Here is a 21,992-nt window from a genome sequence, read left to right as displayed (position 1 = left end):
CAAGCCATGTTCAGGTTTCAAGGTAGGGTCTCATGCCAAACAAGGGTTTGGGTTTTAATTGTGTTTTTAAAATGAAGGTTAGAGTTACAAATTATGGTTTCAGGTTTGGGTTAAGGTTTGTTAACTAGGATTGGGGTGTTAAATAAACATTTAGAGCAAAGGATAGGGTATCAAATTAGGGTTTCATGCTAGGGTTAGGGTTTCAAATTAAAGTTTCAAAAGTTAGTTTCAAGTCAACATTGGTATTTTGGTTAAAATGTCACCAGTTTTTCAAGTCACTCTTTGAACTTTGAATAGAGTGTGGTTTTCAAGCCACTCCGGATTTCTATGTAGCGTTTTAAAGCCTGACTTGGCTTTATAAACAAGGGTTAGGCTTACAAAGCAGGATTTGAAATTAGACTTCCATCTCCCCCAAGGAAATACGGCTGCAATTCTTTGTTTTTTTTTTTTGTTTTTTTTTTGAGAAACATCAGCATGAGGAAAACCGTGGCGCAAAATCATTCCATTTCTGCATTGTCAACGCAAATCTACAGTGAAGCCACACACCAGCCACAATAATAGATCATGAAGTAAAAGAAGTATAAGAACAACAACACCAGCAAGTGTCAGAGTGGCATGTTGGGGTTTCATGACGGGGTTGGGTTTCAAACCAAGCTAACCCAACCCTAGCTGCGAGTATTGTGATATGTTCTGCACATACTCTATGTGTTGCTACTCCATGTGTCAGCACTAAAATTCAACCGCCTAAAAAAGTCAGTAGTGATTTAATACATTATTTATGACCACATTCAACAGATATGAATGAATCCATGAATTGTGAACTGTGTTTTTCCACACTTGAGCCTGACGACGTTATTGAAGGAAGGAGGCAAGCATTGTAAAATTGTTTCCTGGCTTTTTTCTTTTTTTTTGTAACATTCAGTTGTCACACCTAATGTCTGAAAACGGTGACTAGGCATCACTGAAATTCATATGTACAGCTATCGTAGTGTCCACGTTAACCTGTTAAAATTTACAAACAATTGGAAATGTTTTGGATTTTATTGACATTAAATGCAGCGACTCTGAGGAAAAGCCATTATAACCTCCACAAAATTGAAACTATTGGGCTGATCGATTTTACATTTTGACTGGTTGAATTGGACACAAGTAGTGATGGGCAGATGAATTTCGATGGCCTATGGTCGTACTGTCATCATTGCCATTTAGCGACACAAAAGTTTTTTTAGACTCCCTAGGGGTCCAGCCATCCCAAGACTGAACTCCTACAGCTAATTATCCGACACCAGTGCAGCTGTCAGGTCTGCAGTTAGCATTCGGCCGCCAATATTTGCGGGAAATTGAAATTGAATCCCTGGCTTACCAGCCGGAGATGGAACTTGGCATCACGGAAAGCAGTCAGCTGAATGCCGCTTATGTAGCCAAAGTTAGCGGTGCAAACGCTGGCTATATTGCTGACCAGAAACAACAAACAGAGAAAAGAAAACATGAACAACATTGAGAATGCAAGCTAATATAATTTTCCTGATCAAAGTTTTTGAGTGAAAAATAGGCCATGCTCACTAGACCGTTTCTTTACGCATCAAAAGCCACCAATTTTTATCCATGTCACGGGGCGGCCATTTTGCCTCGCACTGACACAAGCAACTGAAAATGATATCGCAGTGAATACGGGCTCAAGTAGCGACTGTTAGTTTTCTCTGTTAGATCATTGAAAAATCAATGAATCTGTGCAACAAAAAAAAAAGGAGGATTTTTTTTTGTCTAAAGGTGAAGAAGAAAGAAGAAGAAAGGTGCTGTGCCATCTAATTTTTGTTTTGTTTTGTTTCCTGGTATGGGTTGCTGTTCCATGCTGGTCTAATGGAAGTCTACGATTGCAGACCAGGGGATAAATGGAGTGAAATGTGAGAAGGAGTCGTGCTTCTCCTGGATGGAAGAGGCCTTGCAGGGAATCCATCAGGATAGATATTAAAAATTGCTTGACTTCCCGTTCATCGGATTCAAAACTCAGTGTCTTCCTATCTTGATGTGAAAAAGCCTCCCTCCGCACTAGACGACCCTTTATGCGGTGACTCCTTTTGGGAATAAAGCTAGCCTCTAGCAATAAAGTGTTAGCCTATTATCATCAAATGTGCACCTTGTGGAGGAACTAAGTGTGTGTGTGTGTGTGTGTCTGCATGTGGGGGTGTGTGGGGGTGTGTGGGTGTGTGTGTGTTGAATGTGTGACTGAGGAGGACTCCAAAGGCCATTTGATGGAATTTCCAGGTTAAAAATCCAATTCTGACCTCCAGGCTGCCGGAAAAACGAAAGCCTGAGTGAGGTTAACCTTCTACTTGCAACTGATGACAACAAGGAGTTGATCGGCCCATGGTTGGGTTTCAAACGTTGAGGAACAGGCCTGGGTTGGTCTTGAAATGAGAGTTTCAAACCTGGGGTTGGGTTTCAAAGGATTGTGAGGCTTTCAAATTTAGGTTTCAAGATATATTAGAGTTTCAAAACAGGGTCAAGGTTTGAAAGAAATGTCAATTAGGGTTTCAGTCCAGGGTTAGGGCTTGCAATTCTTGTTTCAAACCAGGTGTATGGCTTCAAGCCAGGGTTAAGGTTTCAAAGGGGTTAGGGTAGGAAAGTTTGAAGACAGGGTAAGGGTAACAAATGAGTTTGAACTCTGGGTTAGAGTTTTGAACAAAGGGTATGGTTTCAGATTAGGGCTAGGATGTCAAATAAGGGTTCCAAATCAGGTTTGATTAGGGTTTCAATTCAATGCACCAAAACAAGATTAGGGTTTCAAGTCATAGTAATATTTCAAACAGGGGTTAGGGTGTCATCTGAAAAGTGTGAGAGGCGGTTAGGGTTTCAACTTTGGGATTCCAGCCAAAGTTAGAGTTTTAAGCAAGGATTACTCTTTAAAATTAGTATTTGAAGTTTAGGTTCGGGATTCAAACCAAGATTACTGTTGCGAATCATGGTTTTTAAGACAGAGTTACATTTTCAAACAAGTTAGGGTTTGTAATTCAGTTTCGTATCCAGTTTTGATTTCATGCCGGGTTAGGGTTTCAACTGTTTACAGGGATTGGGCGATCAGGATTCGAGCGTTGATTATGTGCTCGTCTGTTATGATGTCCGCATGCAGAGAGCTGCAAGCCGCAAGCGAGGATGTTGTTGTGGGAGCTCGCCGGTCGATAGGAGAGGCCGCTACCTCTCAGACGCTCCCATTGATTTACTGTATCTGTTGAGCTCCACCTGCCTGCCTGCCGAGATTAAAGCATTCTTGTCCCGTCAAAGATGCCCCGCCCCTCGTAGTCCCCCCCCCCCCCCCCCCCCCCCCCCCGACCCTGGAGAGAAGTGCTTTCCGACAGAATGCCTCCAGGCTGCCGCGCATGGAAAAGTAGGCCACCTGGGCAAAATAAGGAGCTGCTTGCAAAGCGTCGAGATAGTCCGCGACCGCCTCAAGTGCCTGAGCGACACATCGAACCTGACGATTGGATTCACGTCAAGTGTGTGGCATTGCTATTAAAACCGAATTTATTCCGATAATAGGAGCAATTTTGCAAATATGATCAGCTGTGAAATGCATCTGAATAGTTAGTTTCAATTGAGGGTTTGAACATTGGAGTAGGGTTTCAAATTAGAGTTTCAAGTGTTGCTTTAGACAGGTTTTAAGATTTGAAAGGTAGGGAAAAGATTTAAAATGTCTGGGTTTTGTTTTACATAAGATTTAGGATTATAATGAAGGTTTCAAAGTAGGACTTGAAATTGGAGCCTGAAGACACGGTTACAGTTTGAAATTTAGATTTGAAGATAGGGTTAGGCTTGAGATTAGGGTTTTAAAAAAACTAAAGACATGGTTATGGTATGGAGCTGGGGTTTCAAGCCACAGCTAGGTTTTTTATAACAGGGTTTTCAAAATATACATGGAAGATGGTGCTAAGGTTTGGAATTTAGCCTGCATTCCACTGAGGGGGCGAACAATTGCGTTCAAAGTCGCAAATGGTGGAAAGGACTTTCACCAGAACCTTCGCCAACAGATTTTAATGGTCACGAACTGTTTTTCTCGTCACTATGGAATTTTGAACAAGCTTCAGGCCAGTGTTAGATTTTATCTTATAAATTCACATTTGCATTAGTTAACATTTTACATTAGGATTTCATAACTCTGTTTGTCGACTTTCCAGCCAGGATTAAGGTATTAAACAAGATTCAGATTTTCTCATTTTGGTGAGGTGTTTAAAGGTTTAAAGTCAAAAATTGTCTTCATAATACTATGTTCCATACGGTCCCACTTGTCAAAACACTCTATTGTGTTTAATGTTGTCTATATGGATTATGAATTAAGCAGCAAAATCCACCAGTTTTTATTCTTCGCTGGAGGCGGCCATTTTGCCACCTGCTGCCGATTGAAAAATTACATCACAAAGGGCTCACCTTGCAAATGTCACATGACCAAACCCAGAAAGCAGGTGTACTGTGAGAGGTGATTGGTCATTGATTGGTCGTTACTTGAGCCCTAGTAACTGTAATGCCATTTTAATTCGACAACAAATGACAAAATGGCCGCCCCCTAAAACGGGTACATTTTGCTGGAGGGACTGAGTAAAAGATTCAAGGCCTATGTTATCATATCAGAGATACAAAAATACAAAGTGGCAATGGGGGAAAGGCCAACACGCGTTGAAATGCTGAACATTTTCAACCTTGCCTTCTCATTTAAAGTCTACTTTATGTCAACAGGTGAGACAGGTCCACTCATCACCACAGAAAAGCAGCTTTCGTACTGCTCGACTACAATGCTTTACAAGTCAGAATTACATTTAAATAGAGAATACAAGGTGCACAGATATCTCCTGAAAACACACCTCCATTCAGCTGCTTCATTATGCAACAAAGTGTACAACTCAGCCCAACGTCGGTGCCATTTTGGCTTCCGGGCTGCAATTGTAATTGTAATTTCTCGCTTCCCGTCAGGCGGATCCAAGTGATCGGCAACTGCTGTCGGTTTGTACTGAATTCCAAAAAGAGGTCACATCTCTCCCATATCGGCGTCTCTGTAGAATCAAGAGCGGAACTTTTCAAACTTCGCTGAGCACCTGCAACTGCACAATCGTTACGTCGCGGGAGGACCGGCCTCAAAAAACCTCCCTTCATCCTGTGGGAGAACAACGATGGGAAATGGGATGTTTACTTCCAGAATGTTTGTTTGGGTGTGTCTCACATCTGTAAATGAAGGTTTCAAACTGGGTTTAGGTGTTCAAACAAGGGTTATGGTTCGACATTAGCATTTCAAGACAGGATTGGGGATGCAAAAACACTTTGGGGGTTTGGAGCCGTGTTTAGGCTTGTCTCAGATTAGAGTTTCAAGCCTGGGGTTAGTTTTCAATAAAGGGTTAGGGTTTCAAATAAAGGTTTCATGCCAGAGTCATGGCCTTATTCATTCATCCTGCTTGCCCAGTTCTTGTGTTTCTTTAACCTTCACAATGTCTTCCTGCCATTGTTGCAGGAGGCCAAGTTCCAAGCAAGTGATGTAAAATACAAGGCAGGCTGGATTCAAATTTTGCATTCTTACCGCCACACGAATGATAACAGTCAGCTAGAAATAAAAGCTCAAGGTGAGAGGTGCACTATAACCGACAGCTTTCTGGTTTGTTTACGCTTCAATATCAGTTGTGTGTACCTTGGTGACATTTCATTCTCATCACTTTCTGCCCTTAGGACTTGCCTCACTTTGGCACGACATAAAATTACACGAGAAAAAAAGTCACAGAGTTCAGGACGGTACAAGCCTCCTTTCAAAGATCTAAAAGTTAAACACACAATAGTTCAACATTGGGAATTTTCTCTTCCAGTCATGTTTGTCATCAACAAGTCATTTTCAACATTCTTTACTCGCAGTTACTTTAGTTAATTTGTTGGGCAGGCAGTTGGTTAGTTAATCATTTTAACCTGTCCCTATACGCTCACCGACTGCCCAATGGCCATAGATGTGTCCTTATATTACAATGACCGCCAAACGTCAAAATTCGATCACATTAAATGGTGATTAAAAGGATCAGAGCCAGTGGACTTTTTCTTCACCTGTGAGGTGTATTTCCTTAATTAGTTCGTCAGTCGGTTATTTAGTCAGTTGGTAAATTGATCAAATTCAGTCACTCATTCAGTTTAGTTACTCAGCCCGTTATTTACTTTGATAGTTAATCGATTAGTTAGTCAGTCAAATTAGTTGAAGAGTTTAGTTAGTTAGTTAGTAAATATGTCTGTCAGATAGTTTTCATATTAGCTAGCTACTCAGTCAAGTTAATTGCCCGATACATATTTGCTTGATATTTTGACAACGGTGATTAGGTGGGTTGCACGTCAGCCTTACAGTCAGGAGATGCAGGTTCAAATGTTAATTGGAACATGTGTAGAGTTTGCTTCAGTTTCCTCCCACATCTCAAAGCATGCTCCTTGTAATAATTGCCATGTAATTTACTTGCGCCCAGTCCAGGTCATAACCCGCCTCTCGCCCATAGTCAGCTGGGATAATTAACAGTTTCCCGTGACCCTCATGAGGATGCAAATGGATGGATGGACAGAATTGACATGCTGTCGGTGTGTCTTTCCCGCTGAAGGTATACAATATGCTACTGATCTAAATCAGGCATATTTGGCCTTGGTAGAGTTCTATTCTCGGTTTCCCATTTGACCAAAAAATGATGAAATTTCCACACTCACCATTGTGCCTCCTGTGATACATTTCTAATAAGTGCTCCTTTCACATTTTTGGGATGGAGCTCACTGACAACTCCCTACTGACCAATACCGAAGACTATTAGAGAAACTGTCTATAGACAAAACACTGCATTTTGTTCTTATCGCGCTGCAGGTCAAAGCTAAACAGCGACATTAATCTCAGAAAATCAGTTCATTCACAAACAATCAACCCTGCCTATTAAACTGAATGTCTTTAAGTTGATGCTGGAAGTTTTTCCTCAGTTCATTTCCTCTCTGCTGACTTATCTGATAAGATAATATCAGGGGCTCCTCTTGTTTTACTTCTGCAGTCACGGCGCTTCTAAAACAAGCCAGCAGAGGAACAAAGGAAGAGAGGTGCGGGGGGTTTAGAGAAAAATCAATGTAATTGAACACTGAGTTGGCCGCGGCCATAGAGAGTGTCGATACGAGTGTCTGACGCTAAAAAGAGAAAACGTGCGTCGTCATCTTGCACTGAGCTTAAAGCTGCCGGCTGCGAGGAAACAAGTCACAGAGTTGCAGAATCACTCCAAAGTTTCAAAGTCGCGACACATCAGCATACGGCAACTGGGAAAACATCGTTCGATGACGCTCATTAGGCAACTAATGACTTGCTGATGGATTTTAGGTGTTTGCGTGTTCATGCGGTTGTCCGAGCTCCTTTACTTGTCCCTAATGCCGTCATTTACGTCCTGCTAATGGAGCCAGCATGTCGCATCTACGCTCACCTTAATCAATGGAAATGATCTTGTGTTTTTTTTCATCTCCAACGTCTTTTGGTCACGTAAGGATGTAGGCAGACCGCTGTGTTATTTGCTCTTTTTCAAGACGGAAGATAACCACTAGAAAATATAACTCAGATTGAGAAAGCATACTCTTCCCAGTTAATTTCTCTTTGTTCACCACTCATTTTAGCCAGGCAGTCAATTACCGTCAGTCAAGTTAGTTGGGTCACAAAAATAATTAGTAATCTTCTTTCAGAATCAGAATAATTTTTATTGGCCAAGTATGTAAAAGACACACGAAATTTGTCTCCGGCAGAAAGACCTACACTCGTATAACAGTGAAAGGCAACTACGTGAAACAAAGACATGACATAAGTATAGAAAATCTTTCCATCATATGGATCACAAAAACTCAAAATCAATACAAGCATGACGTACATTTACAAGGTTGTCATTGGACATTGAAGATATACTTCTTCATGCGCAAAAATGTAGTTGTCGACGTGGTGAATAATCTTTGACTGTGGGGGGAATTTGGGCAGGGGGGCTACTGGCAACTATCATGGCCAGGACCAGCCTGAAAATACATGTGCCATTAAAAATTCACATATTTACCCGAAATTCCAGATGCCCACCATGCCACCTCTGATGTAACAATGTCAGGGATCGATCGCCGGTGGGCGAGGAGGAGGTGGACCCAGAATGCGAGGAAGCAGGGAAAAGGGTAAGCTAAAGGGAATTTATTAAATTAATCAAACGAGGACAAACAACCTGGCGTGGACAAACAAACGTGGCAGGGTGCGAAATGACAGAGACAAACTAAACGTGACCAAACAGAACAAAAATGACAAGTAACGAGGACCGTGACAAACACTGGGGATCGTGGGCGTGGGCGAGGGCGAGGGCGAGAATGAGAGCGAGAATGAGAGCGAGAATGAGAGCGAGAATGAGAGCGAGAATGAGAGCGAGAATGAGAGCGAGAATGAGAGCGAGAATGAGAGCGAGAATGAGAGCGAGAATGAGAGTGGCCGTGACAGTCCGTAAAGGGAGTAATGTTCCGACGCCGAGCTGTCGGGATGAGGTGTTCAAATAGTCCAGTCATTAAGTGAGCAGATGGGGATCAGGTGTGTGACGGTAACGGGGAACAGGTGCGTGGCTGGTGAGGAACGAGTGCTGAGGGGAAACGCCCCACTCAGCTGACAAAAACAAACACACATGGCGTGGGGGAAGGAACGTGACAAAAACAATAACAAAAACACCTGACATGACCGACACGGGTCATGACAAACAATACCCTTTGAGTTGCGAATATTAAAATGTCAAAATGTCTTCCGACTTTGCCATTTGGAACTACCAAAGCTGCCGAGCAAAGCTTTACAGCAGCGCTATGTTGTAAGTTGACCTTACATAAGCATCATCACAGTCGCACTGAGGCAACACTGGCACCTAATAATAAGAAAAAACATTGCTGCTGTTGTTGCCAAGGCAACTGATACATATGGACTCTATGATTGGGGCGAACCAGCCATGACACCTCTTGCTGTGTTATCACCTCTGTCGGGATTAATATCTACGTGTAAACTTTGATGAAATTTTTTGATGAGGCAATCTTATATCATTAATTAGTTAGATTGTTGGTTGCCTACTTAATGAGGCAGTCGCTCCGACAAACAGATAAGCAACTGGTAAGGCTGCTAGTTATATAGTGAAGTAGTAGAGTTAAAAAAAAAAAAAGGCCCAACTGTTGCTTACAGCTGCTTTGCACTGTGTATCCTCTCAAGTGCTGCAGCATCCGTATTGTTGACAGCATGCAACAACAATTGGAGTATCCGGGAGCGACGAGACCTTTGCCTTCGCTTCTGATTGTAGCTGTTGTAAATTATTCATCGGTGCACAGCGCTGACATATTTGGCTTCTCTCCTCGTTTGGACCTCAAGGGTTCCCCTCACTGTGACATTAAAACCGAGGACATCCGGCTCCTCTCTGTTTTTTTTTGTTTTTTTTAATGAAAGTTGTTCATCATCACATTGCCAGCAACAAGTTGACACCACTTTGTCTCCCCCAGGGAGAGCTGTCAGGTCCAATTCTCCATCCTGACATTTTACTTTGACGAAGGGACCAACCAGCGTCGGGACAGGCCCACCGCAGGGATGCCACGACAGGTTTTCGGGGCACGGAGCTCATTCGAAAACCAGCACAGTTTCCGACAACTATATTTTGAATAGGACTCTGAAAAGAATGCGCAAGACACTGAGAATGGTCCACTCATCCATAAATAAAAAGTGATGTCTCATTCTGTATGGTGGAGACTGTCCTAACACTTCTCACAAAGTATCGTTGGAAAACATTAACCATGGATACTACCGTGGTCATCTTTCTTCATACGAGAAACTTGGGTGGCATTTTAGCTAACCTTTTGGTTGGTTGGTTGCAGGCCTGCTTGCTTGCTTGATTGGTTGATGGCTTGTCGTTTTGGTTGGTTCAGTCATCAGTCAATCGGTCAGAAAGTTAGCCAGTCGGCCAGTGTCTGTTGTTTAACAAATCATTAATTGCATAATTTAACCACATTGTGCAAAAGCTCCCCTGAGGTCAGTCATCGCAGCAAAGGCTTTAAGTGTTTGTTGGTTTTGCCCCACTTCCCCTGCTTGGCTGGTTTCAGGCATAAAGCACAGTGTGTTTGTGTGGGGGGCTGTGGGGGTTACAGTAATTCATGCTGACATCCAGAGAAGCCGTGATTGGATTCAGGGCTTTTGTGGGCGAGCTCCATGTGGGCGGTGGCGGCAGAGGGATCATGTCGGTGTCTCCCACCGAACCTTTAACAGCCTTCTAAGAGCTGCAAGATGGTCCCCGGCCCGACGCCAGACGCCCAGGGGAGAGCTGACGCAGCCAAAAGAGGAAGAGTGGGCTCGCATTTCCTCGAATACTTTTCACAAACAGTCGGGCGATCCCCGGCCCCTCCGTGGTGCGGACGCACCTGGCCTTCTGTGACCCCGCAGTGCGTGCAGTCTGTGCGTAATCGCAAGTGTTTGTGTTGAATAATTCACAAACACCGGGACAACATCCAGCACTCATGCTCACTCATTCTGTTCGGCTTTCCACTGCAGTCTGCGTTGGTCAACAGGGCCGCCCAGATGGAAACACAGAAAACTCTTGGAGTTCAACTCAGTCCACATCAATTAACCGTCTGCCTTCAGCCAATCAGAATGGTACGAAAACAACAATAGTGACTTCAAGTTTCCACATGTACTGGCATTTGTTGAACTTTCTGTATTGTTGTTATTGTGTAGTTACCTGGACCAAGCGCAATGCAAGGGGCATTATTTCCATTGTGGGGAGGTTTCACATCCTACTCCATTTGATTTCAACCTAGACAATGCAATGCCTAATGTTCACAACATGTTGCTACGTCCGCCAAGATCGATAGAGGCAGATGTTTTTATATTAGCAGAATAACTCAACATCAAAAGTGTTTTCCACTAATGGCCAGAAATGGGTGCAGTTCAATATATTGGCTCACTATTCATCTGGAATTATAACTAGCCCACTAACTAGCATCGCTAACGCAAACCTTTGAGCTATAGTTGATTCCAATTGTCAATTCACTTACAAACATACTTAGTCAGGCGCAGTGTGAAAAAATAATATTGTCATTTTGTCATCTAGTATGTATAAAAAATGAAGTATTTAAATTTTATTGTATTTTTGGTCACTTTTGGATAAGTCATCAAATTAGGCACAAACAGTATTGAAATTGGGTATTTTCACATGCTTTTGCTGCATTACAGCATTGCTACAGGAAGAAATCTCAAAGGTGTTGATTTTTCTGGACTCTCCATGGATTTCTGGTATAAATTCAGATTCTTTTTTTGTGCGACAGTGACCATCTTCCATCCCCAAAAGAACATAGCAGTCCAGATCAGCACCATTAATGCTCATTTCACCAATAACTTCCTTACACTTCCAGTTGTGTGTCAGACTCCACAGCAGTGAGGGAGAATGAGTTTTTCGGACCATGAATGTGACAAATGCGTGAAGACTCAGCGGGCTAGAATGTGAAGAGGGGGTTGGGGTGGGGGCTGCTGATAATGATGGTGGTAGTGGTGTTGAGGGGGAATGTAGCCTTCCCACAGATGATCACAACGGCGGCGGTGAATGCATCACAACACAACGCCGTAGGCGACCGCAAGTCAACAGTGCCTAATGCGAGCCTTTGGCATGCGGGGCGTTAAATAGATTGTGAAAATGCTCTTTTCATGACTAAGATGGAGCTTTTCATTAATCCCACAGCTCAACCTGCCTCCGCATCACAGGCGCCCCTCAAGTCGGGAGAGTGGGGGACTTGAGGTGTGTGTGTGTGGGTGTGTTGGCAAGTGAAGGGGGGGGGGCAAAATTGCCCACGGCAGGTCGGTGGGGTCTCGCAAGAATTTGTGGTCCTTGCATACCCCCCACTCATCCCGTGCCTCCATTTGCGTTGTGCATGTTTGCAAATATGCACGTGCGTATAGCGGCCATGCAAATAGTGTACATGCAGTGTGCTATAGGCGTCTCGCTCCCTGAGCATGTGCCATTTTGTGAAGCCTTTCAACAAGCACGCACATATGCTTTTGTACGCTGCCTGTAGGTGGATGCGCTTGATACTGCGGATATTCGCTCAACTTAAATCGTGTTTTGCCTTTTATGCAGGGAAGATATTGCATTTATTGATAGATTTTATTTTGGGGAATGCCGCCGTTAGAGCATTAGAGGATTAGAGCAATAGAACATGCATGTGCATGAGTGTGGATCCTGATAATTGCTGCGGCGTGACATCACATCAATGTACATCACATTAACATTTTTTTTATTTATTTTTTTCTATATTTAGAAGCTATAAGCCAACTATTTTACAGCAGCAGAATTCCTGAAAAACACACAAACAGCTAAACGGTTGTGCTTTGTTACAGCTCCAGCTGCTGTGAAATGCACTATATTAATAAAGTTTTATTGAATTGTATTGTATAAAAAGGCCAGGGTCGTTTTTTTTTCTGTTGTCGAGACTGTCATAGCACCCTGTGGTGGTTAGCTTGTTAATCTAATTTAATTTTAGTTGGGCATGTTTTAGCCACCTTCTTCAAGACCCACGATAACTACCTGAAAAAAAGTCATCGTAACAGTTCAACTGTCCATTAAAAACACTTGTTCCCATAATTCCAATCTGCGCATACTTTTTAGTTTTAATGGTTTAGTTTTAATTTAGCTTTTGTTTTTTCCCCCAAAAATCTTTGTTTTAGTTTTGTTACAATTAGTTAATTTGGAGTATTTCTCGTATGCAAAATTGGAAAACTCATCGAGTAAGTACTGTGGAGTAAACAGTCAATAAAAATAAGTTTAAAACAAAAACAGTCCGCAGACTTAGAAGTCCAATAAATGCAGTTTACAATACTGCTTCTCAAGTAAGATGCATGACAAGTCTAACATCCTAACGCTAGAATGGTCTTGCTTCGAATCCCTTGTAAGCCAAGTTAGAAAAGGGATTTGTGGCTTGAATTCTCATTGAGAAGTGTTCCACACAGCGCAACAAGCCACTTGCTTTTATCCGTCAGTCTTCATCCATTTGAATGAGTAGGTGATGGACAGACAGGCAGACAAAAAGTGCTTGTTGTTTATATGGCTGAAACTTAAACCCGGTTTTGCTGTGTATTGTTTTTTTTTCACATATGAACCAAAAAAGGAGAGCAACACTAAAAGTTGATGTGTTAAAATAATTAAATAATTTCGACAAAGACAAAAACAAACTTTGATACTTTGTGTTAGTTTTGTAAATATAAAATACACTTTCAGTGAATTGTCTTTTTTTTAAAATAATTTTCAGTTTATACCCAATTTTTTTTTTCAATATCAGTTGCAATTATTTCGTTTAGTTTCCTCAACTAAACTAACATTTGTCTTCACCTGGTACATTAAAACTAATTAACTGCAATCGCTGGTTAATTGATGTTTTGATTTTTAGCAGCAGGCATCGGTCTGACTGAAAAAATTGTGAATTATAATGTGATCAACACAATTTTCATTAAAACAAAATAACTATCATTAGGGCAGACATTATACTTTAATGGCTAATACTGTGGAGCCACCCGCGTCGATCAGACTCCAAAATATACCTTTAATGTCAATCAACCTGCTTTCAAACATTCACTTTATTATCCAAGGATGCTTGCGCTTGGTTCATTAAAACAAAATAAATGTGACAGGTGCATATTTCATAGTTTAAGGGCTAATTTAGTCACCAAATTTTGACCTACAAGCGTCCATCAGACTCAATAACAAATTGTCATTCATGTTTTCTAAGAAAAATAAATTTAAAAAAATAACGGCGAGAAATTAATGTAGCGAATGTTAGTGCTTTGAAAACGCGGCTATTTGACGCCACAGCAACTTCAAGGTATTCGCTGCCCTGTGAGAAGCCGCAGGGAAAGACGTAAATTCCTTCCTTCAGCTTGACCTCGCCTTCTTCCAACTTCGTTGGCATCTTGCATTAATTATATATCCAGCGTGAATAAATGAACAGGTGCGCAAACAAATTGCAGCCGTAATTGCAATATCGGAGTTGCAGATGAGCTGGTGAGTACAGGTGAATTGAAGCGACGTGTCCGACTAGGTCGCTGGCATCGTAGCCGTCTGAGACAGATGTCTTTTTGTCACGCCAAATCGGATATATGCGTGTGTTGTTGATGAGGTATCGAATGTCTTCTGATGCGTGAGGGGATTGGTCGAGTAAGACACCGTGGCACAGGGTGTGTGTGAGTAGTTGTGTGTCCTAGCCACTTTTAGGTTTAATTCAAACTGCATCCATTTATTTGAACTCGAACCACAAGCTTGAAACCCTGATTTGAAAACTTAAACCTCTAATTGAAATAACCCTTTTTTTTAACCCTAAATTTAAACAACAACTCTTATTTGAAAACCAGCCTAAATTTGGAACCCTACCCATTGCTTGAAACCTACTTTGAAATGCAAAACTAGGCATAAGTCTTGAATCCCTAACCGTGATTTGGAACCTTAACACTTGTTTCACACTGAAATTGCTTAAAACCCAAATTTAAGAACCTCTTGAACTTGTAGACTTTAAAATCATCATCTCTGTTTGAAGATCAACCCCTAAATTAAGAATCAAATTTGAATTCCTCAACCTGTCTTGTAACCCTTCTTTGAAAGTAAAACATGGAAACTGTACTCCTGATGAGCCATATAATGAGATTGTGTTTTACTTCTGTTCGATGTAATGGGGGTGTCCAAAATTCGTTATCAAGCTAATCATTTGAATCAGGTGTGTTGGAGGAGGAGGACATCTAAAACACGCAGGACGGCGGCCCTCGAGGACCGGAGCTGGACATTCCCGATATCGAATATGTTTGCTGTGAAATGGAAGGTGTGTGCATGTGCCGTGCTCACTCATCTCTTTCCACTCATCCCACATTCAGAGGTGGAAAGAAGTGAACAAGTGTGATATTATTATCACTCCGTGTACCTCACTGGTGCCATGTGTCTACAGCCCAACGGCAGCTTTTATTTTTTTGTTCCCAACCGTGGATGGCTCCATCACACAGCCGCAAAAACATATTGCGGTAACGTCACAGCAGTGTCATTGTCGCACTATTACTGACATTCCAAATGCAGTTTTGCATTCATCACAGGGAGTACGCTGCCTGAAAACTGTAATTCATAAAATGCAGTGTAGTTGATTCGAAGAAGAAATATCATGATTGTGAAAGCCTCATTTGAAACCCAAATCCAGGCTTCAAACCCTAATCCTTTGAAACCCTCAGCCTGTCTTAAAACTCTCATTTAAAACCTTGATCCCGTCTTGAAATCCAAATTTGAAACCCGAATCATCATAAAATACTGTTGTAACCAGTGTAGTTCATGTAAAGAAAAATAACAATACTGAAAGCCTCATTTGAAACACCTATTTCAAAAGCCTACTTGATTTGCAACTTGAACTTTTGTTTGCAATCATAACACCGGCTTGTTGAAACCATACTTTTTGAAACCATACAAGGAATCCCAAACTCTGTCATCAAAGACCTGATTTAAAAAATCCAAGCGTGAATTACAGCGGTATATCAAAAATGTTACAATGCAATGAAACCGTAATACGTGCTTGAAACCCTACCTCAGAATTGCAACCTTAATTTGAAACCCTACACTTTGCTTCAAACCTTAAGTTGACATCCGAATCCATGATTGAAACAGTTCTTATATCACTCAGAGCTCTGCGGGTCTTAAAAGATCCGTTAAACACCTTGTAGTCTGGAGGACTCTGCTTTTAAAATGGAAGTGAATGAGTTAAAAACATCAGCGCCACCTAAAACCCAAAACCCTTTTTTAAGTACAGCAGCCTCCGCGGATTTTAAACCTGTTGACAACAGCATGTGCAATCCGTTGGAGTGAGCATGCAAGGTCGCGCCCGCTAGTCAGGATTTTAGAAAATCAGAGCCTGAATGGGTAAAAGTCTCATGTGAGGTGTGTGGCGGCACTCAGGTGTGTAACAAACTTGTGTAACAAATGGACTGAGGCATGTGGGGAACATTAAATGGACACGCGTGGAAACAAATGGAACTGGGAGGCAAATTCGCGGGCAAAGATGCTCTTGAACCCCGGTGTAAGATAATGTGCATAATCCACAGCAGGGATGTTAAGTGCACTCATTTCACACTCCATTTCACACAACGCTGCCCAAGGAAGAAGAATGTGTGTGTGGGTGTGCGAGTGCATGTGTGTGTGTTTCCACAATGACTCAGGCGACGCACAACATTACTCTTTTGGTGCTGCGCCGCTCCCCGCTGTTGTTTCCCCTCCTCTGTTAATAACCTGGAAACCTATAATAGTGACACAATATTTCGACATTAATGAAATGTCAGCTCCATAATAAGAGTCAGGTTACGCATGAAATTCATACCTGTTGAAGACGCTACTGTCGTATGCGGCTCACCAAGAGGATGTGAAGCAGTTACAATACCCGATTTCTACCTGTTGCTTCTGAATGTAAGCATAGGTACTTATTTTTTGTGCTTGTCCAACTGCAACACGCTGGGTGAGATGTTTCTAATATTTTCCCTTTTTGAGGTGATTTTGATAACTTTTTTTTTATTAGTCAACATGATGGATGGATGGATTCACCAACTCTGGTTTACTGATTGCAAAATGTAAAAGAAAAAAACGCTACATTGATATCAGAACAAACTAGAAACAGTACAAATATGTTCTCTTTTTATACACTAACTTACCATCAGTATAAGCTGTTTCATTTTATGAATTAAACATCAACGCAAACAAACCCTTTTGATAAAATAGCATAGTAATACAAGTAATATTTCTCAACAATATTCAACATTCTTTTTCGTGCAAAAAAAAAATCAAGTATTAAACTTGTATATCTTAACATCAAATTAACCTGCTGCTGTGATTGTTCTGTATAAAGAAGAGTAAATAAATATGCCAAAGGCTGAACTATTATTAAAAAAAAAAAAAATCAGCTGATGAACATGTCTGGCAAGAAGCTCTAATTTGTGCACTAAATGACACAAGAAATTCTTTGAGCTTGAGAAGATTTATTATTGAGTTTTAGAGTAAATAAGAGAGCAAGACTTTTTTGGTCTTTGCCACTCCCACTACCTTGCACGGTCCTATATCTTTAACTGATCATGGTCATACCTTGTTAGAGCGAAACAAAAAAGTGCATGTACATGTAACTTCCTCTAGCAAACCAGTCTAAACTTGGGTCCTCCCCAACATACACAGCGTGTCTCTCAACATTCTTCCTTGACACAAATTACTGTACTACTTTCCTATTTAGATATTGGAAAGAGCACTAACAAATGCAAATTGAAGAATTTTTTAGCAAATGGGTTCCACGGGTCAAAATTTTTACATTTTTAAAATCACAATAAAATACAATACAACTTTATCTATATGGCGCATTTCACAACAACCAGATTCGTAATAAACGTTGGAAACATTATAAGCCTTTACTGTTATATGAAACAATAACATCACATGCAGACAGCCTATAGAATACCCATAAGCTTATATTCTTTATCCTCTGTGGAAAACGACTGCTATTATTGCAGTTCTTCATCTGGCTCATCTTAAATCTATGTGGAATAGTATGCGTAATGTATAATACTGCCCCCTGGTGGCGTAGCACTTTGAATTACCAGTAAAGCATGAAATCATGATGCACCAACTGTTTCATTCTTTATTCTATTTAATAATGTTATTTTTGTATGTTTGTATGAAGTACAATACCGTGGCGTGTTGTTTTTCTTATCAAAAAGATGTGTGTCATGGGCTTGCCTTTCCATTCATTTCAGCGTGGAAAGATGACTTAAGGTACAAGTGTTTTCTGTTAAGTGCGTGGTGAAGTCAAGGCACCACTATAATTCTAATTCCATTGTTTCCAACCGGAGGAAAATGCGCTTTGAAATCCAGCATTGCTGAACTCAATGTGTACAGTGCTGTGTGTGAATGTGATTATGTTTTATTATTAATATTGTTATGACAGAGGCACTGTATAGGGGTGTGAAATAACTTAATAAGATTGTTGGATTTGTTTTGGTATGTGATGAATGGAGCTGTTCAGGGACGCCAACCACCAGAGCTGGCTGTTTGTAGTGCGTCCATGTGTCTGATTCACCTCTTTTTTTTTTTCGTACAGTGAAATTGTTTGGAAAAGCTCCCCGCTGAGCAGATGGTGTCTGGCGGCAGGAAAAGGAAACACACACACACACACACGATTCCTATTTTCAGTTTGAGTCTTTGTAAATAGAATAACCAAGGTCTAGTGGGATTTTCACCACAGATCTGTTTTGGTAATCTGGATTTTCTGTGCTGCTGTAGGTGCAAGAGATCTGGAGTGGAGGAGGCTGAAGAGCGTCTCTGTTTGGAAGCCTTTCAAGCACTTTGGTCAAGGCGTGATGTGATGTGTTAAGATATACGCAACACATTTGTTTGGGAATGTGGCCAAAGCGTTCTTCGTCCGCCAAAATTCTGTGATAGGCAAGATGGTTTTTCTTTATAAGAGACAAATCTGGCCTGCAAACATGATGCATCACCAGAAACATTGAGGTGGCATCATGCTTCAGGCTGTTTCTTATCCTTCTTCTTCTCCTTCTTCAGCCGCAGGCACTTTATCAACACTTGAGACTCAAACTGAATGAGCTGGCCAAAGCAGAAACCTAAATCTAGTTGAAAATCACAGTGATTGAAATACTAGTCTTAATTTGAAAAACACCTTTAAAAGCTTGACTAATTTGAAACTGCAACTTCCAACCCTACTTCGAAACATTAATTCTGGCTTAAAATACTGACTTTTAGCACTACTTTCAAACTAAAGTACTGGCTTCAAACTTCATTTAAAACCCTATCTTGAAACCCAACTTTGAAACCCAAGCCTTGTATTTGTGTGGAAGCAGCAGTGATTATGCAAATTAGCTCCACGCTTATGTCACAGTTGAACGGGAGTGCAGAACAGTTTGCTTACAGATATTTATTTTGTTAGAACTATGCAGTGATCAGGAAAATGATAACTCATATGTCAGCATAGTCAGTCCGCAACTGGATGTTGTACAATTTTTAAATTTCAAAATAAGAGAGCCTAGCTGTGCTGTGTGCTGTGACTAACACCTTGTTTAAACTCCAAAGTGCACGTTTAGAGTGTTTTTCACAATGTTAATCGGTGAAAGAGGACCATGTAGCAAATGCTCAGTTGACAAAATAATAAATAAAAATAACAAGTAGTAAAATCAAGTCCGTATGTCGAGAACCGGTGAGAGAACAGGACATGACAAGGCATTGTTGTCTATCCAACAGAACAAATTTTGTGTCCATGTGACCACCGCAATGTGATTTGGCCACTGTGCTGTTTCTGGGCCCCTTATAAAATCTCATTTAGGGCCACCAAAATCCACATCAGCACTCGCTTGGCTTGCTGCTCTAATATGCAAAATGTGTGGATAAATTGACCTCACTGTGACATGAGAACAACTTGGAAGTCAAACATAAAAAGATAAAGGAGGTTCCATTGTAGATTAACGAGTTTCTGCCGCCAGTGAACATCAGCGCTCGCATGGCCAGCTGCTTTAATATACTGTACAGACCGAGTGGATTAATTTCCATTGAGAGAAGAACATCTTGGAAGTGAACTTGATGTTGATCAATTGAGAGCTCCTGCTGAATGTTAACAGGGTTGCCATATTCAGTGCACATCAGTACTTGCTCGGCCATCTGATCAAATATCCAAAAAGCCTGGCTTCATTCACTTGACAGTGCAATTAGAATCATTTGGACGTACACCAGGCCAGATATTGGAGATTCTCGTGTATGTTACCAGCAAATAATTAGCCAGTATGCTTCTCGCTAGGCCAACTGTTTTCATACACAAAATGCCTATTTTTATGATCAATTCTGAGCCTTGTAGCTGCACCAGAGGAACTTTTCGCTGACATTGCACTGGAGCAGCAGATAAGGAAAAAGCACCAAAAAAAAGTCAGTGGAAGCCGCAGCAGACATTTCAAGCAGAATATCACTCGCTGGGAAGAACGCGAACAACCCAAGACATCATCCATATCTCCTTGCAGACCACGAGAGAGTGAATTAAAAGCCTCAGGGATTTTTTTTTTTTTGCAGAGTCAGAGCCTTGAGGTAATTACACTGCTAGTTGAGTCGGAATGCAGACAATGGCATATTTGCACCACCGCCACCGCCTTCCTTCACCTTGCATGCACCATCCAATTGAAGCTATGAGAATAACTCGGCACAAAGCTAATCTTGGGCCCCCGCGAAAAAAAGGCCGCTGGGAGTAAGCTCCAGAACCCGGGCGCGGAGGCCGATATTAACAACACGGTGTTGTCGTGGTGTTGTGTTGCTTACGGTGCAATGACCGCATAACCTAATGTGCACCACTATCCCCTCTACTACAACTAAATAATGCTGCTGCGTTAAGAGGCGTCCAAGCTTTAAGTGCCCTATTAAAGTTTGCTGGAGGAGGAAGATAGGAGGGGGAGGGGCCACCACCACCATCACCACCACTGTCAGGAGGCACACACTCACTTACACGCGCACATACTCACAAACACAGAGGGTGAAGGGAGCTCGTCTTTGCGTTTCCACTTGCATTCACAAACCAAAATGTGGCACAAAAATAGAAAGACATCATAACACAAATGTTACTATTGACCAACCAACCTTCCATTTAGGATGCTTCACTACATGACTCAACTTGTTTCAGGGCTGCTCAGATGAATATGCGTAATGTGAGGAGGGGGGGGGGGGGTCAGTTTGCACATTGATCCCGCTGATGTGCACCAGCTGTTGCTACCTTGATAGCTCCAGCTATAGGCTGATATTTACTGAGCGTGTTTTAATCGAATTTTGGGGAGAGAGTGCGTGAGTGCGTGTGTGTGTGTGTGTGTTCGTACTTGAGGCGCCTCCGCAGCGCGGGATGCTCGCATGCAGACAAGAAGATGCACCTTTCTTTAAGCCACAAACGCAACAAAAACAAGCACAATTGGGCGTCGTGTTACACGTATAGATGTAGTTTTGCATACAAGTCCCAAAAACACGTTTGTTGCGTCCATTCCCTGATAATTTCATTCACTTTAAACCCGAAAAGAAGCATTTGACGGTGTTTGTTTGGTTGTTTTGGTCATGGTGCGTTTTTGAAGCACTTACCGCAGGTTTTTCTTTTTCCTTCCTTGCAGAGCTTCCAGTGCTGTCCACCCCGCGAAGTGACCCACATCCGATGCGCTTATCTTCGGTAGAATGATCAGAGCCTCAGATTCGGAGTCACAGCATTCATCTTGCACGTAGTATCCGCGAGGAAATCCACAGAGGCGCTGTACACCGAGGAAAGTGGTGCTGAAAAGTCTGGAACTTGAATCGTGGGTGGTTGAGTGCGGACGGGGGACGCGATGCAAACGAGGCGAGGTTGCCTCTGTTTCTTTTCTTCCCCCTTGGTGGAGGTTTCGCGCGCGTGATTGATGCTCCGCGGGCTGTCGCACGGCGCTCTTATCTGTGCCGAACTGCACCCGGGGTACGGAAGAAGGCGAAGGTGTTGATAGCAGATTAGTGAATGTTCGGCGATAACGGCTCCAAGCCTTTATCCCTTATTTTGGTGAAAATGTCAACGCACCTTCGGCAGAGATAGTGCAGCAGCCGTAGCCCCCCCCCCTTTTTTTTGCTGCCAATTAAGATCAGTTAAAGTGTGGAATTGTTGCATCCATCCCGAAGACGCGCCTGCTGTTCGACAACCTCACACCGTGTGATGTGTGTGAGCGCGCGGTGGGTGATGCGCGTGGTGGGGTGCGCGGGGTGCGTAAAGCATGACGAAGATATCAAGTCCAATCAGTATGAGGAAAAAGTCTCATTTCGTGCAGCACCAACACAGACAAAACAAAAAAAAAGTGCTTTGGTGTTTTGATGTATGATTTGTTGCACCAGGCAGGCACTGTCAAATGTAGTTTGTCACATAAAGTTATTTATTCTTTTACAGCTGGGGTGTTA

At 42.0% G+C, this 21,992-nt stretch overlaps 1 protein-coding gene across 5 annotated transcripts in view; it reads right to left on the bottom strand.

Annotated features, from left to right (window-relative positions):
* LOC148327706 (metabotropic glutamate receptor 4-like) overlaps positions 1 to 21,734 on the bottom strand; it is a 165,512-nt gene extending 143,778 nt beyond the window's left edge. The window contains exons 1-2 of one of the 5 annotated variants that reach the window (XM_088308713.1): positions 21,162 to 21,734; positions 16,249 to 16,309 (exon numbers count right to left, since the gene is read on the bottom strand). The gene's annotated coding sequence lies outside the window, so the exon portion shown is untranslated. Of the gene's footprint in view, positions 1 to 16,240; positions 16,310 to 20,560; positions 20,580 to 20,908; positions 20,936 to 21,161 lie in introns of those variants that run through there. The other 4 variants (XM_088308712.1, XM_088308715.1, XM_088308717.1 and 1 more) reach the window with 4 other exon arrangements.
* Between the last annotated feature and the right edge of the window lie 258 nt (positions 21,735 to 21,992).

This window comes from Idiotropiscis lumnitzeri, chromosome 11, assembly GCF_059441095.1.
Source record: "Idiotropiscis lumnitzeri isolate Australia: NSW breed Sydney's pygmy pipehorse chromosome 11, RoL_Ilum_1.0, whole genome shotgun sequence".
Classification (NCBI taxonomy): Eukaryota; Metazoa; Chordata; class Actinopteri; order Syngnathiformes; family Syngnathidae; genus Idiotropiscis; species Idiotropiscis lumnitzeri.
The sequence above is the reverse complement of the archived record's forward strand: the minus strand, read 5'-3'. Positions and strand labels throughout refer to the sequence as shown.